At 43.9% G+C, this 17,175-nt stretch overlaps 2 protein-coding genes across 2 annotated transcripts in view; both read right to left on the bottom strand.

The window, feature by feature from the left end:
* The window catches only part of LOC145879787 (ribonuclease inhibitor-like), a 206,803-nt gene that overhangs the window by 134,933 nt on the left and 54,695 nt on the right, over positions 1-17,175 (bottom strand). The window lies entirely within an intron of this gene.
* LOC123743540 (uncharacterized) overlaps positions 1-17,175 on the bottom strand; it is a 30,644-nt gene that overhangs the window by 6,910 nt on the left and 6,559 nt on the right. The window lies entirely within an intron of this gene.

Genomic DNA, 17,175 nt, shown 5'->3' with positions numbered 1-17,175 from the left:
CACTGACAAAGAAATGATCAGTCTATAATTTTAATGGTAGGTTTATTTGAACAGTGAGAGACAGAATAACAACTAAAAAATCCAGAAAAACGCATGTCAAAAATGTTATTTAATGATTTGCATTTTAATGAGGGAAATAAGTATTTGTTTGAATTGAGGAGGGCCAGCTATAAGCACAGACCAAAGCATATCAAGGATGTGGAACGTTTATTTATAGAGGAATGGTTTAAGTTCCATCTCAACGTTTTCTTACAATCTCATAAAACATTATAGAAAAAGGCTAAGTGCCATTATCCTCGCAAGGAGAGGGTGCACAAAGCATTGAAAACAAGGGTGTCAATAATATATTTTGTATTTCTTGTCAAACAAAGTATTTTTCTCAGAGCAATTGTGTTAGTATGATTCTGCTTCATGCTAGCCCTGTTATTATGAAATAATATACTTTCCAAGTTTTTGGAGCCTACAATAGAGTAGCTCAGTATTTGTAAGATTTTATAAAACAATTTGGGCCATCTTTATCAAGGGTGCCAATCATTTCCAATGTTACTGTAAGTCAATCTGTAAGTCAATTTTTCTTGATGTCTGTCTGTCTACCTGCCTTGTATCCTGGAAGTGTTGCCTTTCCACAGCCTGGTCTGAACATTAGATAAAGTGCTCAGATAGATATGACAGAACAAGGTGCCCTCTCTCCTGTTAGTCTTTCTTCTTCTCTCTCTCATCTCCCTCAGAGCTATCCTACTCTCTCCTGTTAGTCTTTCTCCTTCTCTCTCTCATCTCCCTCAGAGCTATCCTACTCTCTCCTGTTAGTCTTTCTCCTTCTCTCTCTCATCTCCCTCAGAGCTATCCTACTCTCTCCTGTTAGTCTTTCTCCTTCTCTCTCTCATCTCCCTCAGAGCTATCCTACCTCTCTCCTAGTCTTTCTCCTTCTCTCTCTCATCTCCCTCAGGGCTATCCTGCCTCTCTCCTGTTAGTCTTTCTCCTTCTCATCTCCCTCACAGTTATCCTGCCTCTCTCCTGCTAGTCTTTCTTCTTCTCTCTCTCATTCCTCCCTCCTATCCTTTCTCCAGCTCATCTTCCTGCTAACCTGCCTCTTGCCAGAGCTATAATATGCCGAGAAGATAAAGATAACTCATAGGGTACATCTTAAATAGCACCCTATTCCCTATATAGTGCACTACTTTTGGCCATCACTATTGGCCCCTGTCAGAAGCAGTGCACTACATAGGGAATAGGGTGCCATTTGAGATGCAGAATAAAGCAGAAAGCCTTGAGCCTCATAGAGATGCAGAGGAGAACGTATCAGCAGGGTGCATAGCCTCCCTCTGGCATCAGCCTGAGAGCCACAGACAGACAGGCAGGAGACCTGAGCACTTGAATAAAGATCGGCAATTCACATTTCACTCTCAAATAATAACCTAATAATACTGCACGTGCCATCTTGAGGAGCTAGTCAAGATTCACAAGGACTCCTCAACACAGGACAGGGAATTTGAAAAAGTCACCCTTAATGGTGCTTCAACAACGATAACAGCTTCTATCTTGGGATATATGCTCTATAATTAGGGTCCAGTGTTTTTCCTGACCACATGAACTGACCAGGAAAAACTCTGGGCCCTAACATACAGTATATGTCTAATTCCTATCTTACTGCTTTCCTTACCCGTAAATGAGGAAGACATTTTTTGTCGCTGTGAAAACTTAGAAGTGTCACAGTAAGAGAGGTGAGTCAGGTCTTTGAAGCTCACCTGAAGCTCTGAGGTGATTTAAAGTCAGACAGGGTCCATCTGAGGGTCCATAATGTTTCTGAAATATTCATGTCAACATTTGCTCTTCTCTTCTAATGGATGGAGGGTATTTTTTTGCCTTTGAGATGTGTGCCTGGTAAAGTACTGACTGAGATTGTCTGGTTTAACTCTGAGCAGATGTCAGTCACAAACTGGTAAAGTGCTGACTGTGTTTGTCTGGTTTAACTCTCAGCAGATGTCAGTCACAAACTGGTAAAGTGCTGACTGTGGTTGTCTGGTTTAACTCTCAGCAGATGTCAGTCACAAACTGGTAAAGTGCTGACTGTGGTTGTCTGGTTTAACTCTCAGCAGATGTCAGTCACAAACTGGTAAAGTGCTGACTGTGGTTGTCTGGTTTAACTCTCAGCACAAGGTGTCAGTCACAAACATGTCATGGCGTAGAGGTGGATTCAGAGAGAAGCTAAAACCATTAACTTGTAGTTTTAGAGTTAGATCCAGTGGTTTTGGGACAGGTCAGCAGTGTTTAACACCTCGTTTAACACCCCCCCTGATAAGGTGTTGCCGGCAGCATCCAGAAAATTCTTGCTACATGTACATCTGCTCCAGCTGACATCACAGCTAATTGCTCTGATAATAATTACAGTAGTGGAGGCTGCTCAGAGGAGGAATGGGAGGACCATCCTCCTCAGTGAAATGTAATAGTGAAATAGTGAAACACTAAAAAAGCTATGCTTTTTAGATAAAACTATACTAAATATATTCACGTCACCAAATAATTGATTAAAACAAACTGTTTTGCAATGAAGGTCAATAGTAACTTCAACAGCACTCTCTGGGATAGCACCATGGTGTAGCCAGAGGACAGCTAGCTTCTGTCCTCCTCTGGGTACATTGACTTCAATATGGAACCTAGGAGGTTCGTAGGCCTCACCCCCTTCCATAGACTTACATGGCAATTATGACCACTTCCGGAGGACGCCCTCCAACCAATCAAAGCTTTTTCAGTATGAACTGACATGTTGATGTCCTCCATCCAATCATAGGATTAGGATCAGAGAATGAACCTAGTGTGTTGTATTGGGGTTGAGTAGAATCAGGCTTCTGAGAAGCTTGGTGAGTTGGTGACATTATTGGATAGAGATTGAAAAGTCATAGTTGAACATTTTTGTGATATTATTCCACTCAAATTAGTTTCTTCAAATTATAGGAGAAGGAGGAGGTAGATTATAATTTGTTTTCTTGGCTTTACAACTTAATGTTTGTGTCCAGTTAGTGCAATTTATTTCAATTTTCCTTGCTAACTTCAGTAGCAAGTAGCAGTAATTAGCTAGCTAGCTACCAGCTCGAGTGTGCACCTTTTGCCTCCAACGCTACCACAAATTTGGTTGAACAACCCCTTTCATTCTCTGGGGTACACGGAAAAGGTGCAAATTAAAAGCGAGGCTCGACCTCTGCCTGAGCTCAGTTTCATGAAGAAAGATGAAAAGGTGAGGATGTTCAATACCACCTGGTATCAAAAGTATAGCTGGTTAACAGGGAGCCTTTCATCAAGCCGCCTGTATTGCTGGCCATGCCTGCTATTTGGAAAGTCTGAGCCTTGGTTGAAAGGTGGGTACTGTGACCTGAAGAACATTGATTGTTCAGCTAAACGGCAAAACAAAAGCAGGGAGCATATAAATGCCCACATCAGATTCCAACTTCTGGGAAAAAGCCACATTGATCATGATGAAGGTCTGGGTATTCAAACTGAACAACACAACGAGAAAGTAAGAAGGAACAGAGATGTTCTCAAGCGGCTTATCAACACCACTGTGTTTTAGGGCCATACTTGTCTTTTAGAGGACACGACGAGAGGGGAAGTTATGCTAACAAGGTCAACTACAAGGAGCTTGCAGCGGCAATTACATGTCACGATGCTTTACTTGCTGAACATGTGGAACTTTCTATTGTCTTTTCTGGGATGTCGAAATCAATTCAGAATGATTTGATAGCTTCCATCGCATCATCCACTAAAAGTTAGATTAAAGAGAGAGGTTGACACAGCACATTTCTTCACGCACGCTCAAGTGGGCTTTCCACTTTCCTCCGGTATTTATTTATCAAAGATGATAACACATAATCACTCCGGACAGACACAAGCAAAAACAAATTTCAGCAGCCTAGGTTATGTTGCAGCAGACTAGGTTATGTTGCAGCAGCCTAGGTTATGTTGCAGCAGCCTAGGTCATGTTGCAGCAGACTAGGTTATGTTGCAGCAGCCTAGGTTATGTTGCAGCAGCCTAGGTCATGTTGCAGCAGACTAGGTTATGTTGCAGCAGCCTAGGTCATGTTGCAGCAGACTAGGTCATGTTGCAGCAGCCTAGGTTATGTTGCAGCAGCCTAGGTCATGTTGCAGCAGCCTAGGTTATGTTGCAGCAGCCTAGGTTATGTTGCAGCAGCCTAGGTCATGTTGCAGCAGACTAGGTTATGTTGCAGCAGCCTAGGTTATGTTGCAGCAGCCTAGGTCATGTTGCAGCAGACTAGGTTATGTTGCAGCAGACTAGGTCATGTTGCAGCAGCCTAGGTTATGTTGCAGCAGCCTAGGTCATGTTGCAGCAGCCTAGGTTATGTTGCAGCAGCCTAGGTCATGTTGCAGCAGACTAGGTTATGTTGCAGCAGACTAGGTTATGTTGCAGCAGCCTAGGTTATGTTGCAGCAGCCTAGGTCATGTTGCAGCAGACTAGGTTATGTTGCAGCAGACTAGGTCATGTTGCAGCAGCCTAGGTTATGTTGCAGCAGCCTAGGTCATGTTGCAGCAGACTAGGTTATGTTGCAGCAGACTAGGTTATGTTGCAGCAGCCTAGGTTATGTTGCAGCAGCCTAGGTCATGTTGCAGCAGCCTAGGTCATGTTGCAGCAGACTAGGTTATGTTGCAGCAGCCTAGGTTATGTTGCAGCAGCCTAGGTCATGTTGCAGCAGACTAGGTTATGTTGCAGCAGACTAGGTCATGTTGCAGCAGCCTAGGTTATGTTGCAGCAGCCTAGGTCATGTTGCAGCAGCCTAGGTTATGTTGCAGCAGCCTAGGTCATGTTGCAGCAGCCTAGGTCATGTTGCAGCAGCCTAGGTCATGTTGCAGCAGCCTAGGTCATGTTGCAGCAGACTAGGTCATGTTGCAGCAGCCTAGGTTATGTTGCAGCAGCCTAGGTCATGTTGCAGCAGCCTAGGCTACACCTAAACATTAGATATTTAAAATGCTGTATGGGATGAAAACGAGAAGAAAATTCAGTCTGATCAACTGAAGGCTACTAATAAGAGCAGATGCGTACGGCCTATGTGCCCTGTCCATCTGGGCAGGTGACTACTTTATAATGGTATGTATTTATAGTCCATTTGGTCAGGGTAACTCCTTTGCAACGTTATGTTTCTATAGTCCATGTGTGTGTCAGGAGAAAATGTGAATGGGATCACATTTAGTTTATATTCAAACTTTGGCTGCTAGGCTGCCTATAAGTTTTCAATCCAAAACTATTAACTGGAATGAATCAATCAACATAATAGTGATAGATGTGAGGACAATGAGGCCTACAGTTGTATAGGCCCCCCCATAGGCCCCTCCATAGCCCCCCCCCCAGGGCCAGGAGTCCCACTCTGGGACCTATGGTTGCCACCAGTCTGCTTGCCGTTGTCAGTTATCATCAGGTTCTGTATGTGGATGATCAGGGCTTTATTCAGGAAGGTTTCTTGGGCTACTTTGATTTGCCAAGTGGGTGAGATGTGAAGTTCGTGTTTATGGACAAACTTGTTGTTCAAACCTTCGATGGTGCAGCTTCAAGGGAACGTATCTGCTATCTGTATTTCCAGCTGAGTCCCCTCCTGTTCCATGATTTAACAAGTGATGACCACTCCACTACCATTGTCAACTACCTCCTCACATGAACTGAAGCCACGTTTCATGTGTCCACTCATCCACTGGCACATTGAATGTTTCCTCTCCAAGCACTGTCAGTACCCCTGTCAGTTTTCTCTCATTACTGTATGTAGAGACAAACACAATCACATTATTACACATCTATGATTTTACTCCTTGCTTGGACTAACTCTTTCTTATCTCTTTTGTCTAACTGAGTAGTGTGTTGTGTTATTGTTTTTTGTCTTCCCAGTCAAATCCTGTCCTGCACTGAAGTCAAGCCTCTGAACACCTCAACTCATGCCTCATACCCTCATTCAATCACTGCTGTGATCCCGTCCCAAAATGGTTAAGTAGCCCTCTCATTCCCATTCCCCATAATATTGTACTATAAGTGTCTTTATTAAATGCTTTAGGTTAAAATAATTACTCTGATGATTTGTGAAACACATTTTGACGTCTCTGTGCATTCCGCGCCTATACTGTGGGTCTCCCATCCTCCTCAACAACATAAATGTCTAATAACGTGGTAGTGTGGAGGTGTTGAGCTGTATTATTTGACCTGTGGTAGTGGGGAAGTGTTGAGCTGTATTATTTGACCTGTGGTAGTGTGGAAGTGTTGAGCTGTATTATTTGACCTGTGGTAGTGTGGAAGTGTTGAGCTGTATTATTTGACATGTGGTAGTGGGGAAGTGTTGAGCTGTATTATTTGACCTGTGGTAGTGGGGAAGTGTTGAGCTGTATTATTTGACCTGTGGTAGTGTGTAAGTGTTGAGCTGTATTATTTGACCTGTGGTAGTGTGTAAGTGTTGAGCTGTATTATTTGACCTGTGGTAGTGTGGAAGTGTTGAGCTGTATTATTTGACCTGTGGTAGTGTGGAAGTTTTGAGCTGTATTATTTGACCTGTGGCAGTGTGGAAGTGTTGAGCTGTATTATTTGACCTGTGGTAGTGTTGAGCTGTATTATTTGACCTGTGGTAGTGGGGAAGTGTTGAGCTGTATTATTTGACCTGTGGTAGTGGGGAAGTGTTGAGCTGTATTATTTGACCTGTGGTAGTGGTGAGGTGTTGAGCTGTATTATTTGACCTGTGGTAGTGTGGAAGTGTTGAGCTGTAGTATTTGACCTGTGGTAGTGTGGAAGTGTTGAACTGTATTATTTGACCTGTGGTAGTGTGGAGGTGTTGAGCTGTATTATTTGACCTGTGGTAGTGTTGAGCTGTATTATTTGACCTGTGGTAGTGGGGAAGTGTTGAGCTGTATTATTTGACCTGTGGTAGTGGGGAAGTGTTGAGCTGTATTATTTGACCTGTGGTAGTGTGGAAGTGTTGAGCTATATTGTTTGACCTGTGGTAGTGTGGAAGTCTTGAGCTGTATTATTTGACCTGTGGTAGTGTGGAAGTGATGAGCTGTATTATTTGACCTGTGGTAGTGTGGAGGTGTTGAGCTTTATTATTTGACCTGTGGTAGTGTGGAAGTGTTGAGCTGTATTATTTGACCTGTGGCAGTGTGGAAGTGTTGAGCTGTATTATTTGACCTGTGGTAGTGTGGAAGTGTTGAGCTGTATTATTTGACCTGTTGTAGTGGGGAAGTGTTGAGCTGTATTATTTGACCTGTGGTAATGGGGAAGTGTTGAGCTGTATTATTTGACCTGTGGTAGTGTGGAAGTGTTGAGCTGTATTATTTGACCTGTGGTAGTGTGAAAGTGTTGAGCTGTATTATTTGACCTGTGGTAGTGGGAAAGTGTTGAGCTGTATTATTTTACCTGTGGTAGTGTGGTAGTGCTGAGCTGTATTATTTGACCTGTGGTAGTGGGGAAGTGTTAAGCTGTATTATTTGACCGGTGGTAGTGGGGAAGTGTTGAGCTGTATTATTTACCTGTGGTAGTTTGGAGGTGTTGAGCTGTATTATTTGACCTGTGGTAGTGTTGAGCTGTATTATTTGACCTGTGTTAGTGGGGAAGTGTTGAGCTGTATTATTTGACCTGTGGTAGTGGGAAAGTGTTGAGCTGTATTATTTTACCTGTGGCAGTGTGGAAGTGTTGAGCTGTATTATTTGACCTGTGGTAGTGTGGAAGTGTTGAGCTGTATTATTTGACCTGTTGTAGTGGGGAAGTGTTGAGCTGTATTATTTGACCTGTGGTAATGGGGAAGTGTTGAGCTGTATTATTTGACCTGTGGTAGTGTGGAAGTGTTGAGCTGTATTATTTGACCTGTGGTAGTGTGAAAGTGTTGAGCTGTATTATTTGACCTGTGGTAGTGGGAAAGTGTTGAGCTGTATTATTTTACCTGTGGTAGTGTGGTAGTGCTGAGCTGTATTATTTGACCTGTGGTAGTGGGGAAGTGTTAAGCTGTATTATTTGACCGGTGGTAGTGGGGAAGTGTTGAGCTGTATTATTTACCTGTGGTAGTTTGGAGATGTTGAGCTGTATTATTTGACCTGTGGTAGTGTTGAGCTGTATTATTTGACCTGTGTTAGTGGGGAAGTGTTGAGCTGTATTATTTGACCTGTGGTAGTGGGAAAGTGTTGAGCTGTATTATTTTACCTGTGGTAGTGTGGTAGTGTTGAGCTGTATTATTTGACCTGTGGTAGTGTGGTAGTGCTGAGCTGTATTATTTGACCTGTGGTAGTGGGGAAGTGTTGAGCTGTATTATTTGACCTGTGGTAGTGGGGAAGTGTTGAGCTGTATTCTTTACCTGTGGTAGTGTGGAGGTGTTGAGCTGTATTATTTGACCTGTGGTAGTGTTGAGCTGTATTATTTGACCTGTGGTAGTGGGGAAGTGTTGAGCTGTATTATTTGACCTGTGGTAGTGGGGAAGTGTTGAGCTGTATTATTTGACCTGTGGTAGTGGTGAGGTGTTGAGCTGTATTATTTGACCTGTGGTAGTGGGGAAGTGTTGAGCTGTATTATTTGACCTGTGGTAGTGTGGAAGTGTTGAGCTGTATTATTTTACCTGTGGTAGTGTGGAAGTGTTGAGCTGTATTATTTGACCTGTGGTAGTGTGGAAGTGTTGAGCTGTATTATTTGACCTGTGGTAGTGTGGAGGTGTTGAGCTGTATTATTTGACCTGTGGTAGTGTTGAGCTGTATTATTTGACCTGTGTTAGTGGGGAAGTGTTGAGCTGTATTATTTGACCTGTGGTAGTGGGGAAGTGTTGAGCTGTATTATTTGACCTGTGGTAGTGTTGAGCTGTATTATTTGACCTGTGTTAGTGGGGAAGTGTTGAGCTGTATTATTTGACCTGTGGTAGTGTTGAGCTGTATTATTTGACCTGTGTTAGTGGGGAAGTGTTGAGCTGTATTATTTGACCTGTGGTAGTGGGGAAGTGTTGAGCTGTATTATTTGACCTGTGGTAGTGGGAAAGTGTTGAGCTGTATTATTTGACCTGTGGTAGTGTGATAGTGCTGAGCTGTATTATTTGACCTGTTGTAGTGGGGAAGTGTTGAGCTGTATTATTTGACCTGTGGCAGTGGGGAAGTGTTGAGCTGTATTATTTGACCTGTGGTAGTGGGGAGGTGTTGACCTGTGTTATTTGACCTCTGGTCCTGTTGTCCCCAGTCCCAGGGGTGAAAATTATGTCTTAATTGACCTTCTTGTCTGTGACTGAGATACGTAATCTGTACATTTACTAAAACGTCAGCTCTCATCTCTCCCAATGTTCTCAATGTCAAATAATGAAGGACGGATTGTTTGTTTTTTCATTACTGCAACCCAGGTCATTTTAATTCTGGAATCTTGTGACTGACGGCATCCATTGAAGTATAATATTTTGTTGGAGTTTTACAGTGACCACACTGACCGCTCCATACCTACCATCGACCTAGGAGTCCCCAACACAGAGAGAGGTGAGTTAGTCCAGGACCTGTATCCATAGAATCTCAGACTAGGAGTGCAAATCTAGGATCAGTTTAGCCTTTTAGATCATAATGAATCAGATTACTTGGAGAGGAGGACCTGATCCTAGATCATAATGAATCAGATTACATGGAGAGGAGGGTCTTGATCCTAGATCATAATGAATCAGATTACATGGAGAGGAGGACCTGATCCTAGATCATAATGAATCAGATTACATGGAGAGGAGGGTCCTGATCCTAGATCATAATGAATCAGATTACATGGAGAGGAGGACCTGATCCTAGATCATAATGAATCAGATTACATGGAGAGGAGGGTCCTGATCCTAGATCATAATGAATCAGTTAACATGGAGAGGAGGACCTGATCCTAGATCATAATGAATCAGATTACATGGAGAGGGGGGACCTGATCCTAGATCATAATGAATCAGATGACATGGAGAGGGGGGACCTGATCCTAGATCATAATGAATCAGATTACATGGAGAGGGGGGACCTGATCCTAGATCATAATGAATCAGATTACATGGAGAGGAGGACCTGATCCTAGATCATAATGAATCAGATGACATGGAGAGGAGGATCTGATCCTAGATCATAATGAATCAGATTACATGGAGAGGGGGATATATATAATATAGACTACTATATTCAATATGCCATAAACTATAGTTTTTTTTAACAGTTTCACTAATTAATTCTAATTAACTTAATAATTATGACACACCCCTCACTATTGTCATTGGTTGCACTAATTGCACTGTTTGTCTACATAACCTGGTTCAAGTATTCATGACATCACCCTGAAGAAGGCACAGTGATGCTGAAACGTTGGTAAATACCCAATAAATTACTGGGAGTTTATATATGGAGTGTGGGACTCTATTTATTTATTTTGATAGTTTCTGACTCTTATGTATGTGCCATCTTTTTGTGATTTCAGGCAACCTGGGAAAGAACTAAAAAAACAAAGTCAAGACAGAGACACCAGAAAGAGGACCAAAAAGACTTGGACGCAGGATCAGAAGACAGCGAGGGATGTTCAGACCTCACTCAGTCTGGTAAGTTGGTGAGGGTAGACTTTGAGGCTACTTACCTGATATGGAGGAAGTCTTTCCTTTTCATCTCCTCTCCCCTAGCTTTCCAATGCCCCCCCTGCTGTCCCCTACCTTCCCTATGCCCCCCTCCTCTCCCCTATTGTGTTGGACCATCATGTTTATTTGTTTGAATCTTTTCTTTGTTTGTGATTAGGTAAGGAAGAGAATGACTCCTCAACCCAAGAGGCCCTGGATCAGCGGTGATTACGTTAGAAGAGAATGACTCCTCAACCCAAGAGGCCCTGGAGCAGCTGTGATTAGGTTAGAAGAGAATGACTCCTCAACCCAAGAGGCCCTGGAGCAGCTGTGATTAGATTAGAAGAGAATGACTCCTCAACCCAAGAGGCCCTGGAGCAGCTGTGATTAGGTTAGAAGAGAATGACTCCTCAACCCAAGAGGCCCTGGAGCAGCTGTGATTAGGTTAGAAGAGAATGACTCCTCAACCCAAGAGGCCCTGGAGCAGCTGTGATTAGGTTAGAAGAGAATGACTCCTCTACCCAAGAGGCCCTGGAGCAGCTGTGATTAGGTTAGAAGATAATGACTCCTCAACCCAAGAGGCCCTGGAGCAGCTGTGATTATCTTAGAAGAGAATGACTCCTCAACCCAAGAGGTCCTGGAGCAGCTGTGATCAGGTTAGAAGAGAATGACTCCTCAACCCAAGAGGCCTTGGAGCAGCAGTGATTAGGTTAGAAGAGAATGACTCCTCAACCCAAGAGGCCTTGGAGCAGCTGTGATTAGGTTAGAAGAGAATGACTCCTCTACCCAAGAGGCTCTGGAGCAGCTGTGATTAGGTTAGAAGAGAATGACTCCTCAACCCAAGAGGCCTTGGAGCAGCTGTGAATAGGTTAGAAGAGAATGACTCCTCAACCCAAGAGGTCCTGGAGCAGCTGTGATTAGGTTAGAAGAGAATGACTCCTCAACCCAGAGGCCCTGGAGCAGCTGTGATTAGGTTAGAAGAGAATGACTCCTCAACCCAAGAGGTCCTGGAGCAGCTGTGATTAGGTTAGAAGAGAATGACTCCTCAACCCAAGAGGCCCTGGAGCAGCTGTGATTAGGTTAGAAGAGAATGACTCCTCTACCCAAGAGGTCTTGGAGCAGCTGTGAGAGAGAATAGAGGACTGTCTGTTACGTAAAGGGTCAGAGCCACTGAGTGGACAAAATATTAAGGATGCCTTCCTAATATTGAGTTATGCCTGGTCAGTTTGTCATGGAAAGAAAGGTGTCCTTAATGTTTTGTGTAAATTGCACAATAATTCTTACATTTATGGATTTTTTAATGTAGCCTATTGTTTTCTCTTTATACAACCTGCCATCTACCCACCTGGGGACTGAGGGTTATGAGAGAACCCCCACATCACTAGCTTCTCTTTATACAACCTGCCATCTACCCACCTGGGGACTGAGGGTTATGAGAGAACCCCCACATCACTAGCTTCTCTTTAAACAACCTGCCATCTACCCACCTGGGGACTGAGGGTTATGAGAGAACCCCCACATCGCTAGCTTGCATGTTCTGCAGCCTTGTAAAGATAAGGAGGGGATGACTGGGAGGCAGGTTGGTATTTATTGTCATGAATCTTACCCTGGAGGCAGTTCAGCAAAGTGGTCACCAGCTGGCACAGGCACAAAGTAATAAAATCCGATTTTAATCGTAACCTTAACCTTAATTTAAACTAATCCTGACTTGTCTAGTTAAATTACATTTACATTTTTGTTTTTGAAATTAAGACCATGAAACAAAATAATTGTCCACTGCCGATTTTGACTTTGCAGCTGGTATATCTAGTAGAAATCGAGCAGTTCTGCCTCCAGGTCAAGATTCATGACAAACATCAACCGGTGACTGACAGAGACAATGTAAAATCTATAACCTAACTTTTTTCCCAATTAACATGCTTTTTCTTGTTTCAAGTATGTTTTATTATGAAAAGTACAATATATCCATGTAAACTTGTACAACTATGGAGCGTATGTCCATATATAATTGTATAATTTGTTTTTCAACATAAAAGTAAAAAAATTATCACATAGGGATTTTAACTGTGTTATTGTAAGAGTTTAAATGTTTAAACAGATGATGCATCGAAAACAGTATAAAACAAGTGCAGTATGTTCTGAGAATGTTACTTTAACGTCAACTCATAACGTCACACTACCACTTCACGGGAGTCTGGTGGAAAGACTGCATGTTGTTTTGGGTGGATTGGGTGACGTCTTCATCAACATTTGCAAAATATTCCTGTAATATTTCCACCTCTTGTCAGACGCCAACAGCCTAGTCGGCTGCAGACATTCATAAGGAGTTCAAGTAGTTTATTTGCCATTTGCAGGTATTAAAAGTAATACATACATTGTAATTCCTTGTTGGCGCTCTCTCACATATTTATTTTTTTATTTTTTATTTCACCTTTATTTAAACAGGTAGGCAAGTTGAGAACAAGTTCTCATTTACAATTGCGACCTGGCCAAGATAAAGCAAGCAGTTTGACACATACAACAACACAGAGTTACACATGGAGTAAAACAAACATACAGTCAATAATATAGTAGACAAATAAGTCTATATACAATGTGAGCAAATGAGGTGAGATAAGGGAGGTAAAGGCAAAAAAGGCCATGGTGGCAAAGTAAATACAATATAGCAAGTAAAACACTGGAATGGTAATGTGCAGTGGAAGAAAGTGCCAAGTAGAAATATAAATAATGGTGTGCAAAGGAGCAAAATAAATAAATAAATACGGTAGGGGAAGCGGTAGTTGTTTGGGCTAAATTATAGATGGGCTATGTACAGGTGCAGTAATCTGTGAGGTGCTCTGACAGCTGGTGCTTAAAGCTAGTGAGGGAGATAAGTGTTTCCAGTTTTAGAGATTTTTGTAGTTCGTTCCAGTCATTGGCAGCAGAGAACTGGAAGGAGAGGCGGCCGAAGGAGGAGTTGGCTTTGGGGGTGACCAGAGATATACCTGCTGGAGCGCGTGCTACAGGTGGGTTCTGCTGTGGTGACCAGCGAGCTGAGATAAGGGGGAACTTTACCGAGCAGGGTCTTGTAGATGACCTGGAGCCAGTGGGTTTGGCGACGAGTATGAAGCGAGGGCCAGCCAACGAGAGCGTACAGGTCGCAGCGGTGGGTAGTATATGGGGCTTTGGTGACAAAACGGATGGTACTGTGATAGACTGCATCCAATTTATTGAGTAGGGTATTGGAGGCTATTTTGTAAATGACATCGCCGAAGTCAGGGATCGGTAGGATGGTCAGTTTTACGAGGGTATATTTGGCAGCATGAGTGAAAGATGCTTCGTTGCGAAATAGGAAGCCGATTCTATATTTAACTTTGGATAGGAGATGTTTGATGTGAGTCTGGAAGGAGAGTTTACAGTCTAACCAGACACCTAGGTATTTGTAGTTGTCCACCTATTCTAAGTCAGAACCGTCCAGAGTAGTGATGCTGGACGGGTGGGCAGGTGCAGGCAGCGATCGGTTGAAGAGCATGCATTTAGTTTTACTTGTATTTAGGAGCAGTTGGAGGCCACGGCAGGAGGGTTGTATGGCATTGAAGCTCGTCTGGAGGGTTGTTAACACAGGGTACTATATATATCTATATATATATACATATACACTGCTCAAAAAAATAAAGGGAACGCTTAAACAACACATCCTAGATCTGAATGAAAGAAATAATCTTATTAAATACTTTTTTTCTGTACATAGTTGAATGTGCTGACAACAAAATCACACAAAAATAATCAATGGAAATCCAATTTATCAACCCATGGAGGTCTGGATTTGGAGTCACACTCAAAATTAAAGTGGAAAACACACTACAGGCTTATCCAACTTTGATGTAATGTCCTTAAAACAAGTCAAAATAAGGCTCAGTAGTGTGTGTGGCCTCCACGTGCCTGTATGACCTCCCTACAATGCCTGGGCATGCTCCTGATGAGGTGGCGGATGGTCTCCTGAGGGATCTCCTTCCAGACCTGGACTAAAGCATCCGCCAACTCCTGGACAGTCTGTGGTGCAACGTGGCGTTGGTGGATGGAGCGAGACATGATGTCTCAGATGTGCTCAATTGGATTCAGGTCTGGAGAACGGGCGGGCCAGTCCATAGCATCAATGCCTTCCTCTTGCAGGAACTGGTGACACACTCCAGCCACATGAGGTCTAGCATTGTCTTGCATTAGGAGGAACCCAGGGCCAACCGCACCAGCATATGGTCTCACAAGGGGTCTGAGGATCTCATCTCGGTACCTAATGGCAGTCTGGCGAGCACATGGAGGGCTGTGCGGCCCCCCAAAGAAATGCCACCCCACACCATGACTGACCCACCGCCAAACCGGTCATGCTGGAGGATGTTGCAGGCAGCAGAACATTCTCCATGGCGTCTCCAGACTCTGTCACATCTGTCACGTGCTCAGTGTGAACCTGCTTTCATCTGTGAAGAGCACAGGGCGCCAGTGGCGAATTTGCCAATCTTGGTGTTCTCTGGCAAATGCCAAACGTCCTGCACGGTGTTGGGCTGTAAGCACAACCCCCACCTGTGGACGTCGGGCCCTCATACCACCCTCATGGAGTCTGTTTCTGACAGTTTGAGCAGGCACATGCACATTTGTGGCCTGCTGGAGGTCATTTTGCAGGGCTCTGGCAGTGCTCCTCCTGCTCCTCCTTGTACAAAGGCAGATGTAGCGGTCCTGCTGCTGGGTTGTTGCCCTCCTACAGCCTCCTCCACGTCTCCTGATGTACTGGCCTGTCTCCTGGTAGCGCCTCCATGCTCTGGACACTACGCTGACAGACACAGCAAACCTTGTTGCCACAGCTCGCATTGATGTGCCATCCTGGATAAGCTGCACTACCTGAGCCACTTGTGTGGGTTGTAGACTCCGTCTCATGCTACCACTAGAGTGAAAGCACCGCCAGCATTCAAAAGTGACCAAAACATCAGCCAGGAAGCATAGGAACTGAGAAGTGGTCTGTGGTCTCCACCTGCACAACCACTCCTTTATTGGGGATGTCTTGCTTATTGCCTATAATTTCCACCTGTTGTCTATTCCATTTGCACAACAGCATGTGAAATGTATTGTCAATCAGTGTTGCTTCCTAAGTGCACAGTTTGATTTCACAGAAGTGTGATTGACTTGGAGTTACATTGTGTTGTTTAAGTGTTCCGTTTATTTTTTTGAGCAGTATATATACATATAGGACAGTACATACCAGTGGAGGCTGCTGAGGGGAGGACAGCTCATAATAATGTCTGGAACAGAGTGAATGAAATGGAACACATGGAAACCACGTGTTTGATACCATTCCACTTATTACCCTCCAGCCATTACAAGTCTGTCCTCCTATATTAAGGCCCCACCATCCTTCATTGTAGTTTTTACGTTTTTCAGGTTTTGAAGTAATATCTGTGTTTGTGGGACCACTTGGTGCTGGAATGAGGTGTCTGTTTGTTCCCAATCAGACATGATGGTCCTCATTTGAAGGTCCTGTGTGTGCGTGTGTGTGTCCAGTGTGTGTGTGTTGTAGGTAAAAATGAATGACTATGGTTGATTTTCCAGTATCTAGACTGTTCTCCCAGAAATATTGAGACAGAAAACATAGGTTTAATTAATGGACATGTGTAAGCAGATGTCACAATTGTTGTCTGTGGAAATGGACCAATACGCAGCAGGTACGTGAATGCTCATCTTGATTTTTAATTATCTTTCAAAACGAACATACAAAATAACAAAAAACACGAACGATCAACAAAAACAGTCTGGTAAGGCACAAGGCGAAACACAGAACAATCACCCACAAATCACACATACAAACACACCCTAATATATGGAACTCTCAATCAAAGGCAGATAGACAACACCTGCCTTCAACTAAGAGTCCCAACCCCAATCAACCAAACATAGAAACACACAACCTAGACTAACCGTAGAATTACTAAACATAAACCAAAACCCGGAATTACTAAATCAAACACCCTTTACACAAAACACACCACCCCGAACCACAGAAAACAAATACCCCCTGCCACGCCCTGACCAAACTACAAAACAATTAACCTTATATACTGGCCAGGACGTGACAGTACCCCCCCCTTAAAGGTGCTACCCCAGAAGCACCTTAACAAAAAATAACCCCAAGCAACACCAACAAAAAGTCCCCTTTTCTAAAGGGAGGGAAGGGAGGGTGGCTGCCGTCAACGACGGCACTGTGCTACACCCCCCCTCCCCAACCCACCTATTTCTGGAGGTGGCTCTGGCTCCGGCCGTTCCAGGCTGTCGGGCCACTCTGGCTTCGCCGGGGGGCAGTCGGGGCAGTCTGGCAATTCGGGAGAGTCTGGGCAGTCTGGCAATTCGGGAGAGTCTGGGCAGTCTGGCAATTCGGGACAGTCTGGGCAGTCTGGCAATTCGGGACAGTCTGGGCAGTCTGGCAATTCGGGACAGTCTGGGCAGTCTGGCAATTCGGGACAGTCTGGGCAGTCTGGCAATTCGGGACAGTCTGGGCAGTCTGGCAATTCGGGACAGTCTGGGCAGTCTGGCAATTCGGGACAGTCTGGGCAGTCTGGCAATTCGGGACAGTCTGGGCAGTCTGGCAATT

Source organism: Salmo salar, chromosome 06 (assembly GCF_965601325.2).
Source record: "Salmo salar chromosome 06, fSalSal1, whole genome shotgun sequence".
Taxonomy (NCBI): domain Eukaryota; kingdom Metazoa; phylum Chordata; class Actinopteri; order Salmoniformes; family Salmonidae; genus Salmo; species Salmo salar.
The sequence above is the reverse complement of the archived record's forward strand: the minus strand, read 5'-3'. Positions and strand labels throughout refer to the sequence as shown.